This window comes from Gopherus evgoodei, chromosome 1 (assembly GCF_007399415.2).
Source record: "Gopherus evgoodei ecotype Sinaloan lineage chromosome 1, rGopEvg1_v1.p, whole genome shotgun sequence".
NCBI lineage: Eukaryota > Metazoa > Chordata > Testudines > Testudinidae > Gopherus > Gopherus evgoodei.
The window spans coordinates 133,686,776-133,707,087 of record NC_044322.1 but is presented as its reverse complement, the minus strand read 5'-3'; the positions used below and the strand labels follow the sequence as shown (position 1 = coordinate 133,707,087).

At 38.1% G+C, this 20,312-nt stretch overlaps 1 protein-coding gene across 4 annotated transcripts in view; it reads left to right on the top strand.

Annotated features, from left to right (window-relative positions):
- MID1 (midline 1) overlaps positions 1-20,312 on the top strand; it is a 362,051-nt gene that overhangs the window by 108,108 nt on the left and 233,631 nt on the right. Inside the window, exon 1 of one of the 4 annotated variants that reach the window (XM_030572687.1) lies at positions 13,449-13,505. The exons of the other annotated variants lie outside the window; for them this stretch is intronic. The gene's annotated coding sequence lies outside the window, so the exon portion shown is untranslated. Of the gene's footprint in view, positions 1-13,448; positions 13,506-20,312 lie in introns of those variants that run through there. 4 annotated transcript variants of the gene reach the window in all.

Below are 20,312 nucleotides of genomic sequence, written 5' to 3'. Positions count from 1 at the left end.
TGGTTTCCAATCCCTCTAAAAGTAACCACCAGACTCCCATGTCATCATATCTCAGGCTAAATATGCTGTAAAGAAGTTCTGCTTTCATTATCCAAGACTAGCAGAAACTGCATCTGCTTTCATTATCCAAGACTAGCAGAAACTGCATCTCATGGGAAGTTGCCATTTTACAAGCACTAATCCACCAGAGGTCCAGAATAGGGTAAGAATTCGGGAATACAGTTCCCAGTTGCTCATGTAACAAAACAGGAGACTTTGAATATTGCTGTAAAGTCAATTCTATCAAACTGTAATCATTTTTTTTAAATTGCATCTGAAAATGGTCAGCAATTACATTAATCATTCTTATTAATAGAACTAATTTATAGCAATTTTCAATCTTTTATTTTCTCATCCATTCAAATGGGGGTTGTATTCTTTAATTCATTATCTGTTATCAGAGCTCCATTGTGGCAGCTTCCTATATGATTGTCAATTATTCTTTTGGGTACGTGACAGATATGGTCCTGGAGCTTTAAAATTGCCAGATGTTCTATACTGCCTTTTTTACAGGAACCCAGTGTAACTTGATGAAAATCACCTTGCTGAGTAAGTGATCAGCCACAGGATGGCTGGATTTAAAGTCTCTGGGACGGTATAACTTATGATTGAGGTTTTCAGAGCTGATGAATGGATTTAGCCACACAATGCACATTAATCTGTATGCATGTTGTCTGACTAAATATCATGCCTAGCCATCTTGGAAAATGTGTATTTGTGTGTGTGTGTGTACACATACACGCAACTTACACTCCTTTGTAATTAAATATGGTAAGTATCTTTTATATTACATTTCTGTGTCCTTCAGGAAGATATTACCATTTTCATTGTAAATGTTCAGGATTTAACAGCTTGACTATGAAAATTCATTGCAGGTTAAAGCTTTGCATAGATGATAGAACAGACCGGACACTGTCAAGAACTCATATTTGATACAGAATGGAATTATTAAGACATGGACTTAATGTAGAAACATAACCTTTATTAAGACCAAGATTGAAATGTTAATGATCTTTTGTCTAACACTTCACTGGTGGTCTTTCCCTGATTTCCTAGGGGAAAAGAACTATTAACTTGAAAACACGTCTTAGTCTGGCCAAGCTTTTTACATTGTTAACTGTCATCTATGTAGGTACATAAGAACTTTTGAAGTTCTCTTGACTACATATGAAGAGAAAAATAGGATGGGGTGCTTTTACTTCCATGAAGAAAATGTACCTCTGAGATACTTCAGTGCTAAGACCGGGAAGCTAAGTGACAGCCTGTCAGTCAGGCCTTGTCTATATTGGGAAAATCTGTAAGAATTTTTCTGTGCTGGTAAAGCTTGTCAGTGCTAGCTATTGTGGCTAAGGTGTAGGTTGAGGCTTTGTGACTCATATTATGATCAGAAAAGGGTTAGATGGCATTGTGACACTCCTCACAGTACATTCTGGACTGTTGCATAGCTGTGTCTCCTCAGTTCTCCAACCTGGAATGCCTTTTACAGTGTTTTACTGATGAGCAGCCACTCCTAATCAGTTAACTACACAGCCTCCAGCATGCAACTTGTTCTCAGCTACACAGTATTGAGTGCTACTAGCTAACAACTTATAAATTACACTGCAGAAGAATAATATTCAGCAGGTTATTACATTTCAAGTGATACCTCACAAGTCATACATCGTACAAAATTTCTCATAGTCTTGTAAAAGTGGTGAACATAATAGTATAGACTGTTAGAGGCATACTGGTAAAAATGCCTGTACACTGCTTTCACCAGCTCTCCCACTATCACTAGCCCCTTTGTAGCAGCACTGTGTACAGAGAAACACAATTTTTCCCATTGTAGACATGTCCTCAAACAATGGTTCTCAAACTAGGGCCGCCACTTGTTCAGGGAAAGCCCCTGGTGGGCTGGGCTGGTTTGTTTACCTGACAGGTCTGCAGGTTCAGCTGATCATGGCACCTACTGGCCGCAGTTCACCATTCCAGGCCAAGACCGTCTGCCTTCAAGAGTTGCTGTCCAGATGCTAGCTATGGTCAGTAAAAATACAAGAAGGCTAGGAAACCACTAGATGAGATGAGACTAGAGGACCAAAATCTGCATAAGGTTTTGGCCCTGCAAAAGCCTTTTAAAAATATTTATAATAAACCTGTTTTGTGGTTAGAAGAGGGACGTTTTGAAGTCAGTAGTTTTGACAATGTTTAGTGGTCAATAATTTATAATGTTGATTAGTGCCTTAGGGTGTTTTGGAAAGAAAAATGTAAAAAATAAGTTATTTTGGTCCCTATCATGGTTATTATGTCAACAATGACATTTTCCTACAAGAGCAGCAAAGAGTCCTGTGGCACCTTATAGGCTAACAGATGTATTGGAGCATGTGCTTTCGTGGGTGAACACCCACTTCGTCGGATACAACATCCGACGAAGTGGGTGTTCACCCACGAAAGCTCATGCTCCAATACGTCTGTTAGTCTATAAGGTGCCACAGGACTCTTTGCTGCTTTTACAGATCCAGACTAACACGGCTACCCCTCTGATACTATTTTCCTACAGACATTCAGGAGGATTTTTACCACACAAAGTGCCGAATGGCAGGGTGAACTTTATTTCTTGTGTAAAGTTTAATTTCCATTTTAGTTTTAGGAATAAGATGAATTGTGGACAAGTTTGATATGGGAAATTCTGTGGTTAGGTGATGTTAATACATATCAAAACCAATCTGTGACTTACTTTCTATAGTTTTGAAATTGAATAGTCAAAAGGATATACCATTGTAGATGAGAGAAGAATTTGGTCAAGAGTGTCTGGTACATTTAAATACAATTGGTTAAGTTTAGAAAGAAAGTAGAACCATATTTATATAGTAATTCAAATATACTAGTATACTAGTATTTCTAGTTTTTTATATATATATATAATATGAATTACTAGAGGGAAGAGTGCAAAAGAAATACCTGTACTCAGTTAACATTCTGATCTGGCATTACTTTTGCATCCACAATGCCCATTGATTGGTGTCAGTTAACCAATTGTCAAAGTATTTTTACAATTTGGGATCTTACAGAACTCATTTGTGTTTTATGGACATCCAGCTACTAGTGATAGCTTGATGTATCTTCTTGATCTTCAGCTAGCTAAGGGCTAGTAACATATAATCTATCTTAGATATTGACTTAATCATGCCTACTCACCATCTGTCACCTCTAGACATCCATGCTTGCATTAATGTTAGGGAGGCATGCTCAAGGAAAAGCTTACAGGAAATGGTTCATAGAATTCTCTGTGACTGGCCCTCATCTCTGGAACTCATTCTTATTGCAGGGAATACAAGATGCATATCTTTATTTAGCCTGACTCAAGCTGGGATAGAATACACTTTCTCATATGTTATGCATTTGTGTCTATCACCATTTTGATTTGTAGCTCTGCAGCCCAGGGTGTAGTGCTCATGCAGAGGGGTCTGTCTAAATTTAGGAGAGTGTTAATTATTTTTATTTTATAGTAGTAGTAGAGGTTCCCCCCCTACAGTTTGAAGAATTATTTTCAAAATGCTAGAACTGCACCTTGTATTAATAACCCAAAAAAGGCCATACTCCCGCTAAAATACTGACTAAAAGCAATTGGAATAGACTGCCAAGACAACAACTGTAGAGTGAGAGAGAGGAAGTGGGTATACTGGTATTCTCTCTCTCTCGTTCTGCCCTCTTTTACTGTGGTTTTACAGTGACATCAGTGGATCAACTCCTGATTTACAGTGGTATAAATGAGATTTGAATCGGGTGCATTGTGTTCCCTGGTTTCATATTACCACTAAACATAAATATGTCAGGTATGATGATCCTATTCTAGAGCTGAATGGGTCATAAAAGGACTGTTATACTGCCCTCTGATATATTCAGCAGGAGGACTGTGGCCTCTCCTTCCCAAACATGTAAGGTGGGATATCCAACATTGGCATAACTCAGTTCCACTGGCGTTAAAGGGAGTTTTACCATTGACTTCAGTGGGAGCATTAGGCCACTGTTGAGTACTTTTTGAAAATATCACCTTCAGACTTATTTCTGCAGAAATATTAGCATGCATAGCTTGGGTATTGGGGGGCAGGGGAGTACATTCTGTGCATACTAGTGCAGTGTGTGAAGTACTTACTGCTCTACAGGGTAGCTTGCTTGTTCACTGCAAATACAAGCAGTTGCCTGTCACTGCTTTGTTTGCCCTGGTTTACCCCTTGTACTACTTGTTCTCAATTGGTGCTGCTAGTCTTGGATTTTCCACTTATTTGGAGTCTATTTGCTGAGCTCTTAAGACTCTTGTGGGTGTAAGTAATATTTTTCTCACCTCCCTATTTTTGCGTGGGTGTGCATGCCAAACAATTAAACATTCTAACATATAAATCCATTTATTGTTTGTTTTATGTCTATTAGTAATTAGACCTCAGATGGTAGGGCAATTGCAGAACAGAGTTGACCAATTTATATGCTAATCCAGCTGAGTTTGATGGAGCATGATTAGCATAGACTCAGTCAACATATTAGTTAGCTACAATCCCAGTATGCTGCAATGGTGCCTATCACCCTGAGAATTTTTCCAGAGCAAATGCAGGTTTCTTAAACGCTGATCCTCAGTGTTGTTGTTAAAGCTAAGACCTTAATAATTGGTTTAATAAGGGAAGTTAGTTAAAAAACACTCAACCTCACACAGAGCACCTGGGGCAGCAAAGTATCTTTATTAGGAGACACTTGGTTTCTCACTTGTATCAGAGGATAGACCACTGATAAATTGAAAGAGGTGAGTAATTAAATAGACGTATCAAAATGAAGTTCAGCAAAAGGATATGATAGATCTTCTGACTTAGAACAAATGGTGAGAAAATAAATCTCACCAAGTGATATGCTGTCTAAACGTTGGGTTTTTTTTTTAAGGTTTTGGGATGGTTTTATCTAATTAATTAATTCCACATGCCTACAACCACAGGAATCTCTCCACAGGAGACTGTAAGAAATCAGGACCAGCACAATTTGAGACTTTCTTTGTATTTGAGTACTCTGCTGAGCTAGACTTCACCTCAGCTGTTAGAATCTACCATGATATTTTGTGAATAGAAACACTGGTTTGAGGTTTTTGTTTTGTCTGTTGTTAATTGTGGGGGTAATTTTAGGAATGAAGATTGAGTTTTATATACATAATTATATGTATATTTATATATTTTTAAAATGTCCCCGAATTAGAGATTTTCAAAGTCCATACTTCTGAAGATGAGCTCTGAGCGAAAATAGATGTTTAGAAATTTTCCCTGCTTCAGCTCCTTGCTGAATATTTTTTCACACTGTAAAATGTGTGTAAATCTGGGGAAGGATTCTATGTATATTAAAAAAGCAAAAGCCCAAATTAGAAATATTTGTTCTCTGGGTGAAGGGAGGAAGTTATATTTTAATTTTAAAACCAGGAGTTACTTATATGGCATCATATATTGATGCTACTACAACATTACAAAGCAAAATGTTAGGGGAAGGTAAATATGGTCATTCTGTGCAGCTTCTACCTCTTCTTGCCTTTATGGCTATGGGTGGAAAAACAGCTGGAGGTGACAAAAGAAAACATCTGTTGTGTTCCATATTTGTCATTTGGAACTGAAATTCCAGGTTAGAACTCCGAGCAATCTGTGACCTTATACTTCTCACTGTCCTCGGGAGCATCATAATGACTATCTGCTGGGGTTCTAAGATGAGAGGTTTAAAGCCATTCTTTGTATGAGACAGTTGACACAGGGTGTCAAGGTTTTTTCCCCCACTTTGAACTTTAGAATAAAAATGTGGGGGACCTGCATGGACCCTTCTAAGCTTAATTCCTAACTTAGATATGGTACGCTGCCACCAGCCAGAAGTCTGTGTCTGGCACACTTCTGTTCCCCCAAAACCTTCCCTGGGGAACCCAAGACCCAAACCCCTTGGGTCTTAAAACAAGGAGAAATTAACCATCCCTTCCTTTTCCCCCCAGACTCTCCCCTCCCTGGGTTGCCTTGGGAAGCTTCACACCGATCCAAACTCCTTGGATCTTAAAACAAGGAGAAATTAATCATCCCCCTCTCCTTTCCCCCCACCAATCCCTGGTGAGTTTAGACTCAATCCCTTGGATTCTAAAACAAGGAAAAATCAATCAGGTTCTTAAAAAGAAAGCTTTTAATTAAAGAAAGAAAAGGTAAAAATTATCTCTGTAAAATCAGGATGGAAAATGCTTTACAGGGTACACAGATTCATATAGACTAGAGGGACTTCCCCCCTACTAGCCTGAGATTCAAAGTTACAGCAAACAGAGGTAAAAATCCTTCCAGCAAAAAGACACATTTACAAGTTAAGAAAACAAACATAAGACTAATCCGCCTTGCCTGGCTATACTTACAATTTTGAAACATGAAAGACTGATTCAGAAAGATTGGGAAAACCTGGGTGTATGTCTCGTCCCTCTCAGTCCCGAGAGCTAACAACGAACCAAACAAAAAGCACAAACAAAGACTTCCCTCCACCAAGATTTGAAAGTATCTTGTCCCCCTATTGGTTCTCTGGTCAAGTGTCAGCCAGGTTCACTGAGCTTCTTAACCCTTTACAGGTAAAAAAGACATTAACCCTTAACCATCTGTTTATGACACAGGGAATGCCATTTTCATAGTCTAATCCAGGGGTCGGCAACCTTTCAGAAGTGGTGTGCCCAGTCTTCATTTATTCACTCTAATTTAAGGTTTTGCGTGCCAGTAATACATTTTAACGTTTTTAGAAGGTCTCTTTCTGTAAGCCATAATATATAACTAAACTATTGTTTTATGTAAAGTAAATAAGGTTTTAAAAATGTTTAAGAAGCTTCATTTAAAATTAAATTAAAATGCAGAGCCCCCCAGACTGGTGGCCGGGACCTGGGCAGCATGAGTGCCACTGAAAATCGGCTCATGTGCTGCCTTCAGCATGTGTGCCATAGGTTGCCTACCCCTCATCTATTCAAATACTACTCTCTGGCCTTCCAGCCAGGGGAATGACACTGCCAACTCAGACAGACAAAAAGGAGATGTTTTATTTGGCAGATGAATCAGAAAATAAAGGAAGAGGTTTCTTATGTCTCCATCTAGACATCTTTGTAGCTAGAAATGTCTAGAAGTTATAAATTATATTACCTGCCAGTGCAGATCATAGAAATTATTGATGAAAATGACCCATGAAGTCTCCTCAATCTATTGCTCTGCCAATTCAGTATTGTTCTTCACATCTTTTCAGCTTCTTTGTCCTGTCCTGCCCTGTATTGTTTCTTACATGCTTCACCAGTGGGCTATCTCCCACTCCTCTTGAGAAACTGTCGCAAGTCTAATGCAGCTCGCTGTCAATTTTTTTTTATATTTAACCTATAATTTCCTTTGTTTGACTCAGTCCTACTACTCCTAGTCACTATTCCTCCAATTTTAAACTCTTTTTCTCATCAGATGAACCACTACTAGGAAGTGTTCTGAATGCAGTGATAAAATCAATTTTACTTTGTGTGAATACATTATCAATCATCAATTGATTGATAATCACAGGGATTTAAAGAAACCAATACAAGAAATAGCATTCATTTACAGACATAATAAGAAAAGCTAACATTTTAAAACCTGTTAAGTCCTATAGTCTTTTAGGATAAGAGGATTTTAAGGGTGTGGGTGCCTAACTCCCTTAGGTGCCATTAAGGCAATTTTCAGGAATAGGTTTCAAATAAACAAGAACTGGCTGGTCTCAAGCCAAAAGAAAAAAGTAATTAACATATGTATTCAATATACAGTGGTCACCATTTAAAAAAAATCAGCATTATCGACAATTGCTATGCAGCAGTATCTGAGTTACTGCCATTATTTCTTAGTCTAAGTATAGGGAAATGCTTAGGTACACTCTATTCTAATGTAAGCATTTGTAGTATCACTGGGGCTCTAGGTGCCACAGATACCACACTGTTAGTGAAAATGTCTATTAAAATGGCTAAAGATATGGAACTCTTAAAATACTTTTCTCAGAATTGCAGAGCACCACATAGAACACAGCTACATAGTTTGGACATACTGAAGCAGTTCCTTCTAGTTCTGGAGATATTCTGTGGTCTTGATGGTATTCCATGTTTTAAGTATAGGGAATATCTCTGGAAAGCTTTCCTATCTCTAAATCCCAAAGGAACTTTTTAATTGGGCACTCTGCACATTGCAACACTATCCAAACTGGAATTCTGTCCTACCCTCTGAAGTTACCTTTGTCACCTGTACTTACTCTTTCTAGTGTTTTTATTAGACAACACCATTATTATTATTCAGCCTTTCCACTCGTTGCTGTATTTCTCTCCATCTAATATGAGACTTGAATCATCTGTTTTTCATGGCCAGCTAGTGACAATTTCAGTTATTATTACTAAACCACATTGCTGACAGATTGCTTTAAAATTAACACAACACTGAGGGAGTTCCCAACAAATTGCCAACCTTTTGTAATAGTACAAGCACTTGAAGTAGTAAATTTCAACTATGTAACGTGTTAACAGTAAGAAATATGTACTTTTATAAGCTAATTTCCCATTTACAAATCTAATTTCCAGTGGTCTATTTTCATCAGTTTTAGTGCACTATTTTTTCTGAGGGTTTTGACTCTTGGAGATTAATGCAACCAAAAAAAGGAACGAGCCAAAAAAGGGATGAAGCAGCCTAAGAGCAGTTTCTTCCCAAGATGTAGAAATGTCATGTGTCAAAATGAATGAACAACATTGTGTTGAATAATTGGAGACTACCCAGGGCCAAATGGCTTTAGGTTCTGGTTATTTACATGACATGAATATAATGTGCTTCTGTAAAGACATTTCACCAGCAGCAGACTTACATTACAGTGTTCCAGATGATTAGTGCACTATCATAAACAAAATCTCCTTATTAATAAGTAAGATATTCCAGTTGTCATCTTCGTTGTTGTTTCATATCATCCAGATTTCTGTAAATGTTCTTCCCCATCTTTATCTCTATAAATAAATCTTTTTTGGGAGTGAGGCAGAATAAACATGGAAATTATAGCTGTTTACTTAGTTGGAAGAAAGCAAACACATGGGAGAGCTGAATTATATACACCAAACGTGGGAATTCCAACCACAGAAGTTGCATTAACTTAAATGGGAATTTGCTACTTTTATTTTTAAATGTTTATTGTCTCCATCATCATAGCTGTTTTAAATTCTGTACCAGACGGCTAGAAGTATTGCCAGCAACTGATAAAAAAGAAACACATTTGTGCCTCTCCCAGGAGTCACTGAAAAATAATTTCCCCCAGCTGTCACAATCTTTGTTAGGGAAAAACATATTTTAAAAGTTATTTTGCATTGTGTTCTAAAAGCCATTAAACTGGTAAATCACAATAGAAAGGCATCTCTATAGAGCTAAGAGTCCTTGGGTAATAATGCTAATTAATTAGTATTTCCATACTGCTTTTCAAATATTAACTAGTCCACCTGATGTACCCTCGCTTTACCCAGGGGGAAATGGTAGGCAGAGGAGTTCAATGATTTGCTCAAGGACCACAGAGGGGTTCATTTACAGAACCAGGATCAGAATTCGGGAGTGCTTTTCTCCTAGTGCAATGATCAATCACTACATTTTTGAAGATAAATCTCTTTCCCCTCACCAAAAATGCTTCTGGATCCAATATTTGAGATATCACTGGGAGAGAAGATCTGGGTTTGGTGAAAAGAAGGCACAGACATTTGAACTGCATCATGTGTGATCAGCAACACTTCTATTAAGTTGGGTGTATGTAAAAATTATTCACCTTATAGAGAAAATGGAAAGAGAGGCTCTCTTCTCTGTATGTTAGTTGTAGTCTAGTCATGTGTCTGATTCTTAATGCTGTGCTATATGTTATGTATGTGTGATAGTCAACTTCTAGAGATCTGAGAATTGAAATAATATTACTAAAGTATTGTTGAATTGGGAAAGGGAAAAAAATCAAGAGTTCTATGAGTTGTAACAGAACAGACCAGGAAAGAGCCCACCAGCTGTGCGATACTGTTCAGTGTGAAAAATGTGCTATTAATGCTCTCTTTTCTGTAGGAGATCATTAGTGGGTTTTATAGCCTTTCCTGATCAGTACAAAAGACATTCTGTAGCTTGGTGTGTCTCTATGAATTTGGAAGATATGCACTCCAAAGGGGATACTGCTGTTTGTTTTATCTTATTAATTTTCTTCGTTTATTTCTGCAGAATATCTAGACTGTCTCTTATAGCTGGAACTGCCTGTGGTGATAAATTGGATCCTGAATCTTTGCACCTGATGCCATGCAAAGCTATAAATTAGTTATGGGCTAGCAAGATGGAATCCTAAATGTTTCCATTTCTCGTAGAGCAGCTGACCCTGGAGGCCAAGCAATGAATGGGGAAAAAAACTGGACTTGTTAGCAAGAATACAATTAATTATTTACACACGTGAGCATTTGACATTAGCATCTTTTGAATTAGAAGGGTTTGCTCTGCTTCTTTTAATTTTGCCCTCAAAACTATATAGTTGGTAAAATGGGATTCAGCGTTTGTCTCCTTTAAACCCAGAAAATATCTACAGAACAGGTTATAGGGTAAAACTGTGGGATGTGTGTTAAGAATTTTTGGTGAACAATTTAAATGTTTTTAAAGAATCTAAGGTTAGACTATTTTATGTCAAAGCTAGAGCATTGAAGAATGGGCAGTGGTTACTTAACTATACATATGATGGCTTAATATCCCTATACGTTCAAAACCAGCATAATAAATATAGTGAATGCTGTGGGTTAAACACAAAGAACAGGGGGGAAAAGCCACCTCCCAGTACAATTCCCATTGGGAAATCTTCAGTGAAGTTCAGCCAAGTGGGGTTTCCACTTGTTTTTCTCATTTAAACTGCCATGCTCTATTCATCACAACACCAGGGTCACTTTTCATCCATGAAAGCTCCTTGCTAAAGTAATGTATGGGTTTTGTAAATAAAGCCTTGTGTCACTGAGAAAAAAAATATAGATCACTAGGTATTCCAGTATACTTAATTTGTTTTAAAGTCTGAAAAGTTTATTCCTGTAGTGGAATATTTTAAGGCACTGTTGGTAAGGAAAACTTTCTTTTTAATGGCATGTAACCTTCATGGCTGTAGAACTGCTGTTTTGAACACAAAGGGCTTAGAACTGCTGCAGTATGATACAGGAATTTTAGTATGATTGCTCCAAAGTGAAAGCATTTTTTTTCAATATATGAACAATTCTAAAACGTCAAGGTCCATGTTCTGCCCTCAGATACATGCCCAAGAGACCCGGTGGCTACAGTGAGAGCTGTACATGCATATCTAAGGGGCAGTATTTGGCTCTGAATGTTAACGAGGCTAGGGTAGAATAGACTTTGGTTTTGTATAGCTCCTTTCATACTTGATACAGCTCAAAGCTACTTACAAAGAAATAAATCAGATACTAGCAGAGAAAAATGGAGCAGCCATTAGTGCTCAGTAGCAGCTCTCTTCCTCTCTGGGAAAGTAAAGCCTGGTTTATGTTGAGAAAAGCAATACTGGCTAGTAACACTGGGGTTATCCTGTTTTTTTTCTGAAAGTGCCAATGGATCTTTAATGGTATCCAGGACATTCACCAGAAAATTTCAGAAGGCTTTAATGTCTCAAAACTATGGACTTTCCCCCTTCTCCTTATAATGCTGCTCTAAACCCTGCAGCAACTTGAAAGCATCAGGTGTGAAATGCAAAATGTCTTCTCCAGCTCTGTTCTCCAGTATCAAAGATGCTAGTCTAGACTTACATTTAAAAAGAAATACAGGAACAGGGGCACTGGAACAATGTTTATGGGGGTGGGCGTGGTGCTGAGAGCCATTGCACCAAACAGTAAACCCTGGATATGATGGTATCCATTTCAAGCCAATGGTGCATCAGCACCTTCAGCACCTATGTACAGGAAATTTGTTTACTTTGCATGCATGTTCTGTACAGCAGACTATGTGCAGCCATTCTAAGCAATGACCATAAACAGATAGACACCAAGTTAAGCCGAGTTTTCTGATAGCTAACTTAGGCGCCAATCCTGCAGTGAGCTCCGTGCAGGTGAGGGCTCTTACACTTGCATGGAGCTCATTGCAGGCTCAGAACATTAGATCTAACAGTGCAAGTGTTGATATGCTATGCTATTCCCACAGAAATAATCGTCTGCTTCAGAGAAGGAGCCTTTGGATTAATGGGAAATGCCTGAATACTATCTACAGGCTGATATTCCTGACACTACCACTTTAACAGCCTTAAAAGCTGCTGACCTTTCGATCTTTGATTCTAGTGCCAAAAAAGGAAGCACTAGCAATATGCATATGATTTTTCCTCTAAAAAATTCTTCTGTTCATAAGCACTGTTGCAGTGGCTGCATAGTTTTTACAACTTGGAATATTTTAAATACATAGCACTGGCACACATCAGAGGGTGATTTGGATGACTATACTTTGAGAGCACGTCTGGAATGATGTATTCCATATTTACTCCATATAAAGGATCTGGGCACCTTATATGTCACTGAGCAACAAGAAAGGCAGATTCCATTCTTTGGCAGTGCCAGGAACTACTTGGTTTTGTAGACAGGGAGGAACATCTTTTGGGATGAAATTTGTGGAAGGTGATCTGATGCCATGATTGTAATAAAAATGGATATATGTACTATCCATGCTCTTTTATACATAATCTTTCAAATCTGGCAAGCCTTCAGTAGTTACTTAGCCACACTACCCTCCCTTCTTTTATACCTATATCCATAAAAAGACACAATAAAATAGAGAACAGTATCTTTAACATTTTCCGCCTAATGCTCTCTTTTAAATTGGTGTAAACAAAGCTGGCTTTGGGACCCCTGCTGGTCTTCAGTTGTTTAATAGCTTGCCAGCAGCACGTCAACCTCGACTCTGTAGTCTGTGGGACAAATTCTGCTTGCCTAACTCATGTAAGTAGTTTATTAACCTGTGGCCCTGGGCATCTGACGTTGCCATGGTAAATTTTAGAAAAGATGATATCTAAGCATTTAAAGCTCTTCAGGACTCAGTTATACTCAGAGAAACATCTATTTTTCTTTTTAAAATTGAGCTACTTGTCTTTGAAGTGTAGTTTCTCCTAGAATCATGGTGACAGATTTTGCATTAGGGTGCAATCTACCACAAGGGCTAAGAGCTCTTATGAGGCACAGCCTTGGGGTGCAGGGGCAGAACATTCATTGTTTGAAGTAATGGTGGGCATTGTCCTCTGTGCCTGTTCCACGGAGGGAGTGAGCCTGTTACAGTTCTCATCTACAGAGATTGGCCCTTTAACTCAAGCTGTAGATGCTGGTGTGTTAGCAATGATCATACATGAAGGCATTGACCTGCTCTCTTGTCTCCTACATCCGCAGCATCGCCAGACCCACACATTCAAAATTCCTGTGTCAGGTCCAACAGCACACTCCATACAAGGTGATATATTCTTGTTTATGATCCTTTCTAAGGACTATTTTACAGTACCTAATTACTGCATCAGTGCTGTTACTAATTGTTTTTGTTCTGCACAGCTTAAAGCAAAAGGTCAAAACACATTTCTTCAGGTCTGGAAAGCCAAGAGGTTGTTTTTCCACCAGAAATGGAAGGCTTTAAACTTTTACAGGAAAAAGTCACCAAGTGGGAGAAAGTGAAACAACATGAAACTGCAAAAGCAAACTTAACTAGCTTGCTAATAGAAAAGGAAAAGGACAGTACTGAGAAGTACATGTCTTTTATGCAAAGCCGAACGTAAACCAGCATTTCTAACATGATTTGGGGGGTTAACTGCTTAAGAAACACACACATCAGAAAACATGGATTTTTGCAGCTAGAAATCAAGTCTACTGCTGCTACGGCTGCCAGATATCATCAAAGACATCCTAGTGGGAGAAAAGAGAATGATGCTAAGTTGTAAATCGAGACTGCCTATAGACATTGATTTGAAGTCAGCCCAGAAACAGAAGAAGGAAATACATGTCTTCTCTCAACCCAGCTATAGGCCAGTTCTCTTTTCTCCACATTGCCATTTACTTAGGCTCAGTGTTTCAGGGCTGCTCTAATTGCCACCGGGGTTGGGCTGGCACAGAATCAGAGAGCTTGTAACTGATAAGAACTTGGATTCAGGGGAAAACTGAGCATCCTTTTTTGTCCAGATTTTAAGTTGTTTGGGACATAAACCGTATGCGCCAACTTTGTGAGTGCTCCGGGGCAGTTAGATAGATGTTTTTAATGAAATAATTGTTACCTGACACTTTTTCCCCTAGGAAATAATAAGTTTAGGCCTATTTCTCCACTGTCTTGCACCTTGGCTACAGGTTGCAAAGTCTGGCACCCGTCACTAGTATTTTTTTTTCTTCTCATCCTAAGTAAACTATCAGCATCCCCAGCCCAAGAGCTTTGATGTGGATAAACTGCCAGATTTCCACTTGAGAAACACAGCTTCACTGCAAGCATACCTTTGTTTGCAGTGACAAGTATTTATGTTGCACCATCCCTCAGCTGTGCTTGTTTTCTCCATTTATATCAAAGAGCATGTAAGCAGTGAAAGGAAGCAGGGCAAAGTGAACCCAAGCATCCATGAAGCACAGAGTTGGCAAGGACGAGCTACCGAGCCTGAAAGCGTCTCTTTGAACTACGTGCCTGTGATATTATAGGTCCTGATCCAACTATCATTGATATCAGCTGCAAAACTCCAACTAAAATTTGGCTGTGTGTATGTGTGTACACACGTGTGCGAGAGATTCCTCAAATGCTGAGTATACTTTATTCCTAAACATTTCAAGAAACTATTTGGCCTTTGACATTAATGACATGACATGAAATGTGTTAATAATAGCATAATAATTAATCTTTGCAAGAAAAATAAGCGCATCCCTCAATACTTGCCATACTCCTAGATCAAATGCATCCCTACAGACTATTAATGCCAGATGAAATCTGAAGATGTAATAAAACATGAGTTGAATAAAATGTGTTCTCCTTTGTTACTCGGTTCTTTCAAGGCTAAGAAGTAACAGAACACAGGGTATCAACTGGTTATTTCTCAGTAGCCTTGTTCTTGCACATTGTAACTGCAGGACTGGCACTTCTGTTGTGCCATCCTTTTCGCAAGTGTCAGCACCCTGCTGAAGCTCTGCTGAATTATTATGGCAAGTGTGGCTCATTAACTTCACCCTAGAAATAAGGGAAGTATGACTGGTTGCCTAGGAAGAAGAAGCTAGTGAGTTCAGTTGAGAGGTTGAATAACTGATTTTTCAGTTTCCCAGCTGAATCACAAAATCAGAAAAATGTTAGAATTTTCTGGCAAAAAGTCAAAAATAGTTTTGGGTGGAATGAAATGTTCCATTTCATTGTCAAGATTTTTAATCTTTTATTAGTAACATTGAAACAAAATTTGAAACAAAGTCATTTTGCATCCAAAAATCAAAACATTTCATTTAAAAAATGTCAACATGGAGTGTTCTGATTTTTTTTTCAGATTTTTTTGGGTGGGGGAGTTGAATGAAACAATTTGGTGAATTCAACACAAATTTGTGAAGTGTTTGAGTCAATCTAAATCTGCATTTTACAGTGAAACAAAGTTTTGACCAAAAAGTGTCACCCACCTCCAGTTAAGATATAGGAATTCCTGGAAGAAAATATTATGAATAGCTACAGTCAGGGAGGAAGCTTAGGCTGAAGGTGATGTTGTGGTGGTTGTGTTTTAATTACCAATAAAATGAGACTTCAGGAGGAGAATGAGCTTGGGCACTAACTCAAGGTCCACATGCGTTTCTGGGAACAGAGTAAGGATTCAGCCTGTTCACACACATGAACAATATGAGCCAGATCATTCATAAAGGGATAGGAATGAAATTTCTGGCTGCAATCCCCTTTCACCAGTAGCCATTGTTCATACATCTAAGGAGAAATGAACAGCAGAAATAGAGAGAGCTCAGAGTGGGATCATGATCCATTTCATTATGGATTTATTTGCCTTTCGAAAGAGCGTTGGGGTGCATAATAATTATACTTGCCTTGTCTTCACCGAGTAGCTATAGAAGGTAGCTGCCAATGCATTGAGCTGTGCTCTTCTCTATCATGTCAGAACACGCTGACGTGCTTTCTAAGTTTCACTTAGTTCGACTTTAAGTTTGCTGGTGGGCATGACTGGATGCCTCTTATTAAAACAAAAAGAAAATCATGATCTGACACAGGTAGAAAAAGTATTAAAATGCACAAAATGATTGGACATCTACAACTTAAACCCTCCCAGTTCAAGTATACTGAGGCTGATACTGTGTTGTTCTTATTCCCTTTATGCTGACTATCAGGATATCCTGTTGCTGTAGGCTAATGTGGAATGCACAAGTGCCTTACTGGTCAGAGTTCAAGGGTTTCATCATATTTTTGCAGCCAGAAAGGTGGTCCTGTGCACCATTCCTTTATCCCAAGGGGCCACACTTTTATGCTGGGAAAAACTTATCACAAATCTGAAGCATGCAAAGTCTTGCAGGCTCTTAAACTTGTAACTACAGAAAAATTACAGGGTAGAGACTTCAAGGTGATAGTACAGTTGGAGTATGTTGTGTAATATAAAGTATTCCCAGTGGGCATTGGTGGGGTACCTACTTAATAATTCCAACATACCTTTAAAAAATTACAATTTTTAACTGTTGTCTTTGTTTGCTCTTACAAATAAGTGCCTTTAGCCTATGAAGACATATTTAGAAACCAAGATTCCAAGTTGTTTTTCACTAAAATAGCAGAGTATTGGGTGGGATTCTTCTCAAGAATTTATAGAACTGTCTGTCTTATTTGTTCCTTTTTTTAAGTGATTGTGCTTCCTTATCAAGTTTAAGAAACTAGAAGTAATTGAAACTGAAGATCTTTATTTTTTTTCTGAGTAGCTGAAATATCACTATGATTTCTACGTGTGCGTGACACTGACCTCAAGCCTACATTGAAAGGAATCCCATAGTCTTTGCGATTCATTTCTGGGCCATCTTTCAGCAAAGTCTGCAAATCATTTTTGATTATGCAAATATGTGTGTTGTTTGGGCAGCAGGGATGAAGGGTGCTGGGGATTTGTGTGATGTTTATTATTGGCCACCAGAGGCTGCTCAGAGTCCACCATACTCATTTCACTGAGGATTATAGTCCTACTGGTAAAAAGAACAAAAGAGGTCTTGCTCTGCCATCTCTTTGAACTGGGTTCTCCTATAAAACTAATACATTCCTTTGAGGTCTGGTCTTTGTAGCAATTAATTAATTACCTCAATAAAGAACCAAAGAACAACAACAATTCCAGACTAACTAATGACAGTCCCATCCTTTACCCGTTTGTTTTTCCTCCAGCTTCTTCTTTAGCATTTTGCAAAGAAAAAGTATTTTTTTCTGCAATCTCCCAACTAATTTCACTTATTTTCCTTATTTTTGTGAAATTACCATTTTTAAAAAACTTTAATAATTTAGTTTTTACATTTACAAATTCTTATTTTCCTTTTTGCACTTTCTACATTTCCCCTTCTTCTGTCTACATTTTTCATAGCCATCTCCACTTATATATTTCCTCCAAAACCTTTTATTTCATGACTTTACAATCCACTTTTTTTCAAATCTTTGAGTAAGTGACTAAAAACTGAAGCTGGTAACATGATCAGTGGTATGATAACCAAATAGTGCACTGCCAGATAGAAGATCTGTCATAGCTTTGGAAGTGCATTCCTCATCAACGGCTTCTGTTGCTTAGCATTACAATTACTGATTTCACTGGCACTATCAAAACACACTTAAAGACCAAACATGACTAATTTACCACTGCTAACTACATCACAAAAATGATTATCTGAATGCTTATTATTGTATGTACAGATCTCCTTAATATACGTATGCATACCATATGTGCTTACTGTTGTTGCAGTGTGAATTTAGGGTTTTATGAAGTGATAAGCCACGTATTAGTAGTTTTAACAGACGGCACCCTAGTTGTTAACATGGTAACACCTTGCCAGAACAATGTTATATCCATTTTTGATGCTAGAAATAGGCTAGATGCTGGGCTTTAAAATATGTAATGTGAGTGCATATTTAGCACTCCATATCTGGTCAATATATTATCTTCATCTGTCTCTGGGGCTATTGGCTTTAGTGCTATAAAAATGTGCAGCCCAAGACTAAATATTAATCCATTTCCCAGTAATTCGGGAAACAATATGCAAATATAGACCCCAGCACTGCAAATACTTTAGCACTTGCCAAACTTTACTCATGTGCATAGTCCCATTGATTTGAATGGGCCTACTCACATGAGTAAAATTACCAAGTATTTGAGTGTTTGCAAGATGGGCCCATAGCTCGGAGGAATAATTTTCTTTGTTCTTGTAAGAATTATTAGATTATGAGTGAAATCCTGGTCCTATTCAAATCAATGAGAGTTGTGCCATTGATTTTAACAAGGCCAGGATTTCACTCATAACTTATTAAAATAATTTCACAGTTTGAAAATATCTTTCTCATATTCCTAACATACCCAACAAGCTCTAATCTTTTATCTGTAACTTGATACATTATAGGGATTAGGCCGTGACTGGCCAAAGCATCTTACCTGGTTCCAAAATGTTATGATATTTGGATCATCAGAAAAAAACAGAGAAGGTTCTCATGTCTTCACTTTTCAGATTTTTTTAATAAACCACATAAAATGCAAAATTAGCATGAAATCAGCATTTTCAAACTTCTGTTTAGTAGCATTGTTAAGAAGATTGACAAGGATAAAATTCAGGTTAAATTGTCAAATATCTTGTCTTTCCAGTAACTTCTTTAAACTTGCCATTCCTAGGAGGGAATGCACGAAAGCATTTACCCGTGAATAATACCTTATTAAACTGTCATGATTTAATGTGACACATTTTTCTCTCAATTTGCATGCCTGACAATAAACTTCCTAAATATCACCTTCAGGACCATTGGCAAAAAAAGTAACCCAACTGAAATAAATGTTGGATAAGCAACATGGGACAACCACAATGCCCCATGTGAATACAAGACAAAGGGCTTAAGCCATTAAAAACTATATGGTCCATTGCCATGCTAATGTTGAGTTCTTTGTGCAGAATGGGATTGTTGCATTGTAAACACATTTCCATGATTCATTAAATCCTGTGGAATAACCCCCAATCCCCAACAATTCCAGTACAATGGAGCAGTCATTTTTAGATTTAATTATGAACAGGCAACACAATGAGCTGCCTAACTTGCCCACTTTTACTGAAAGACCAGTGTGTCTACAGACCTTTCCTTTGATTAACAGTATAAACATTTTAGAAATCCGTTACTTTTTTAAATAGAAAAGCAGGGGGAGTCTTGAAAAAATAATAAGAGTGCATAAATGAATGCCATTCAGGGCACTAATATTTCATTCATCAAGTTGCTCTGGTTTTGCACACCTATTTAGTATTCAGTTGAATAGAATATAGTAACCATAGTAGCCAATGTATAAAGGCTATGTAACTGCTTCAGACTCTGCAACATTTTCTTAATGAGATGTGTACCAAATGCCATGTTAATATCTAAAACAATGTTGTTGATACTATCAATTGGAAAAAGATACAAGGAGAGATTATGTATAAAATCCTCAAGAATCCTGACCTTGCATTTTAATTTTTGCCTTTTTATTCAAACACTGGCTTCCCTTTCCCCATTTACTTGTGTTACGTATTTCTGGAGTAACCAGTGAGAGTGTGGGTGTAGTCTGCAGAGGGCATTTCTACCATTTTAGACTCTGCATGGCAGCCACCTCCATTTCCTTTGCAGCTTCAAAGATGCACTGGGTGAGGGTCTACTCTTCTGGTGTTTGGAAAATGGGCATGATAGCCATGTTCTCCTGCTGTGTCATTCTGAAACCTCACAGGGGCTTCAAACAGTAGCTGCCTGCTCCTGCCAGCCTCTCCCTGCTCATCCTACAAGACAGTACTTCCGCCTCTTCCACTGCAGCCTGCTCCTTTTCCACTAGTTTAAGAACTGTACAAGACAGGTGGGTGGCTGTCGTGTGCAGCTCCCAAGCTGCACAGGAGCCCTTGAGCAAATGCTAAGCAACCATGTTTGAAATAATAATTTCTTCCAATGTTTTCATCCAAATATGAGTTTCCTTCTTTTTTTTCTCTTAACTGAATGTGAAATGCAATAGTTTTATGTTTTCACTAGGGCTGCATGTTCAGAACTAGGTCTATAAAATAAGTGGTATGGTTCTATGATACTAAATGG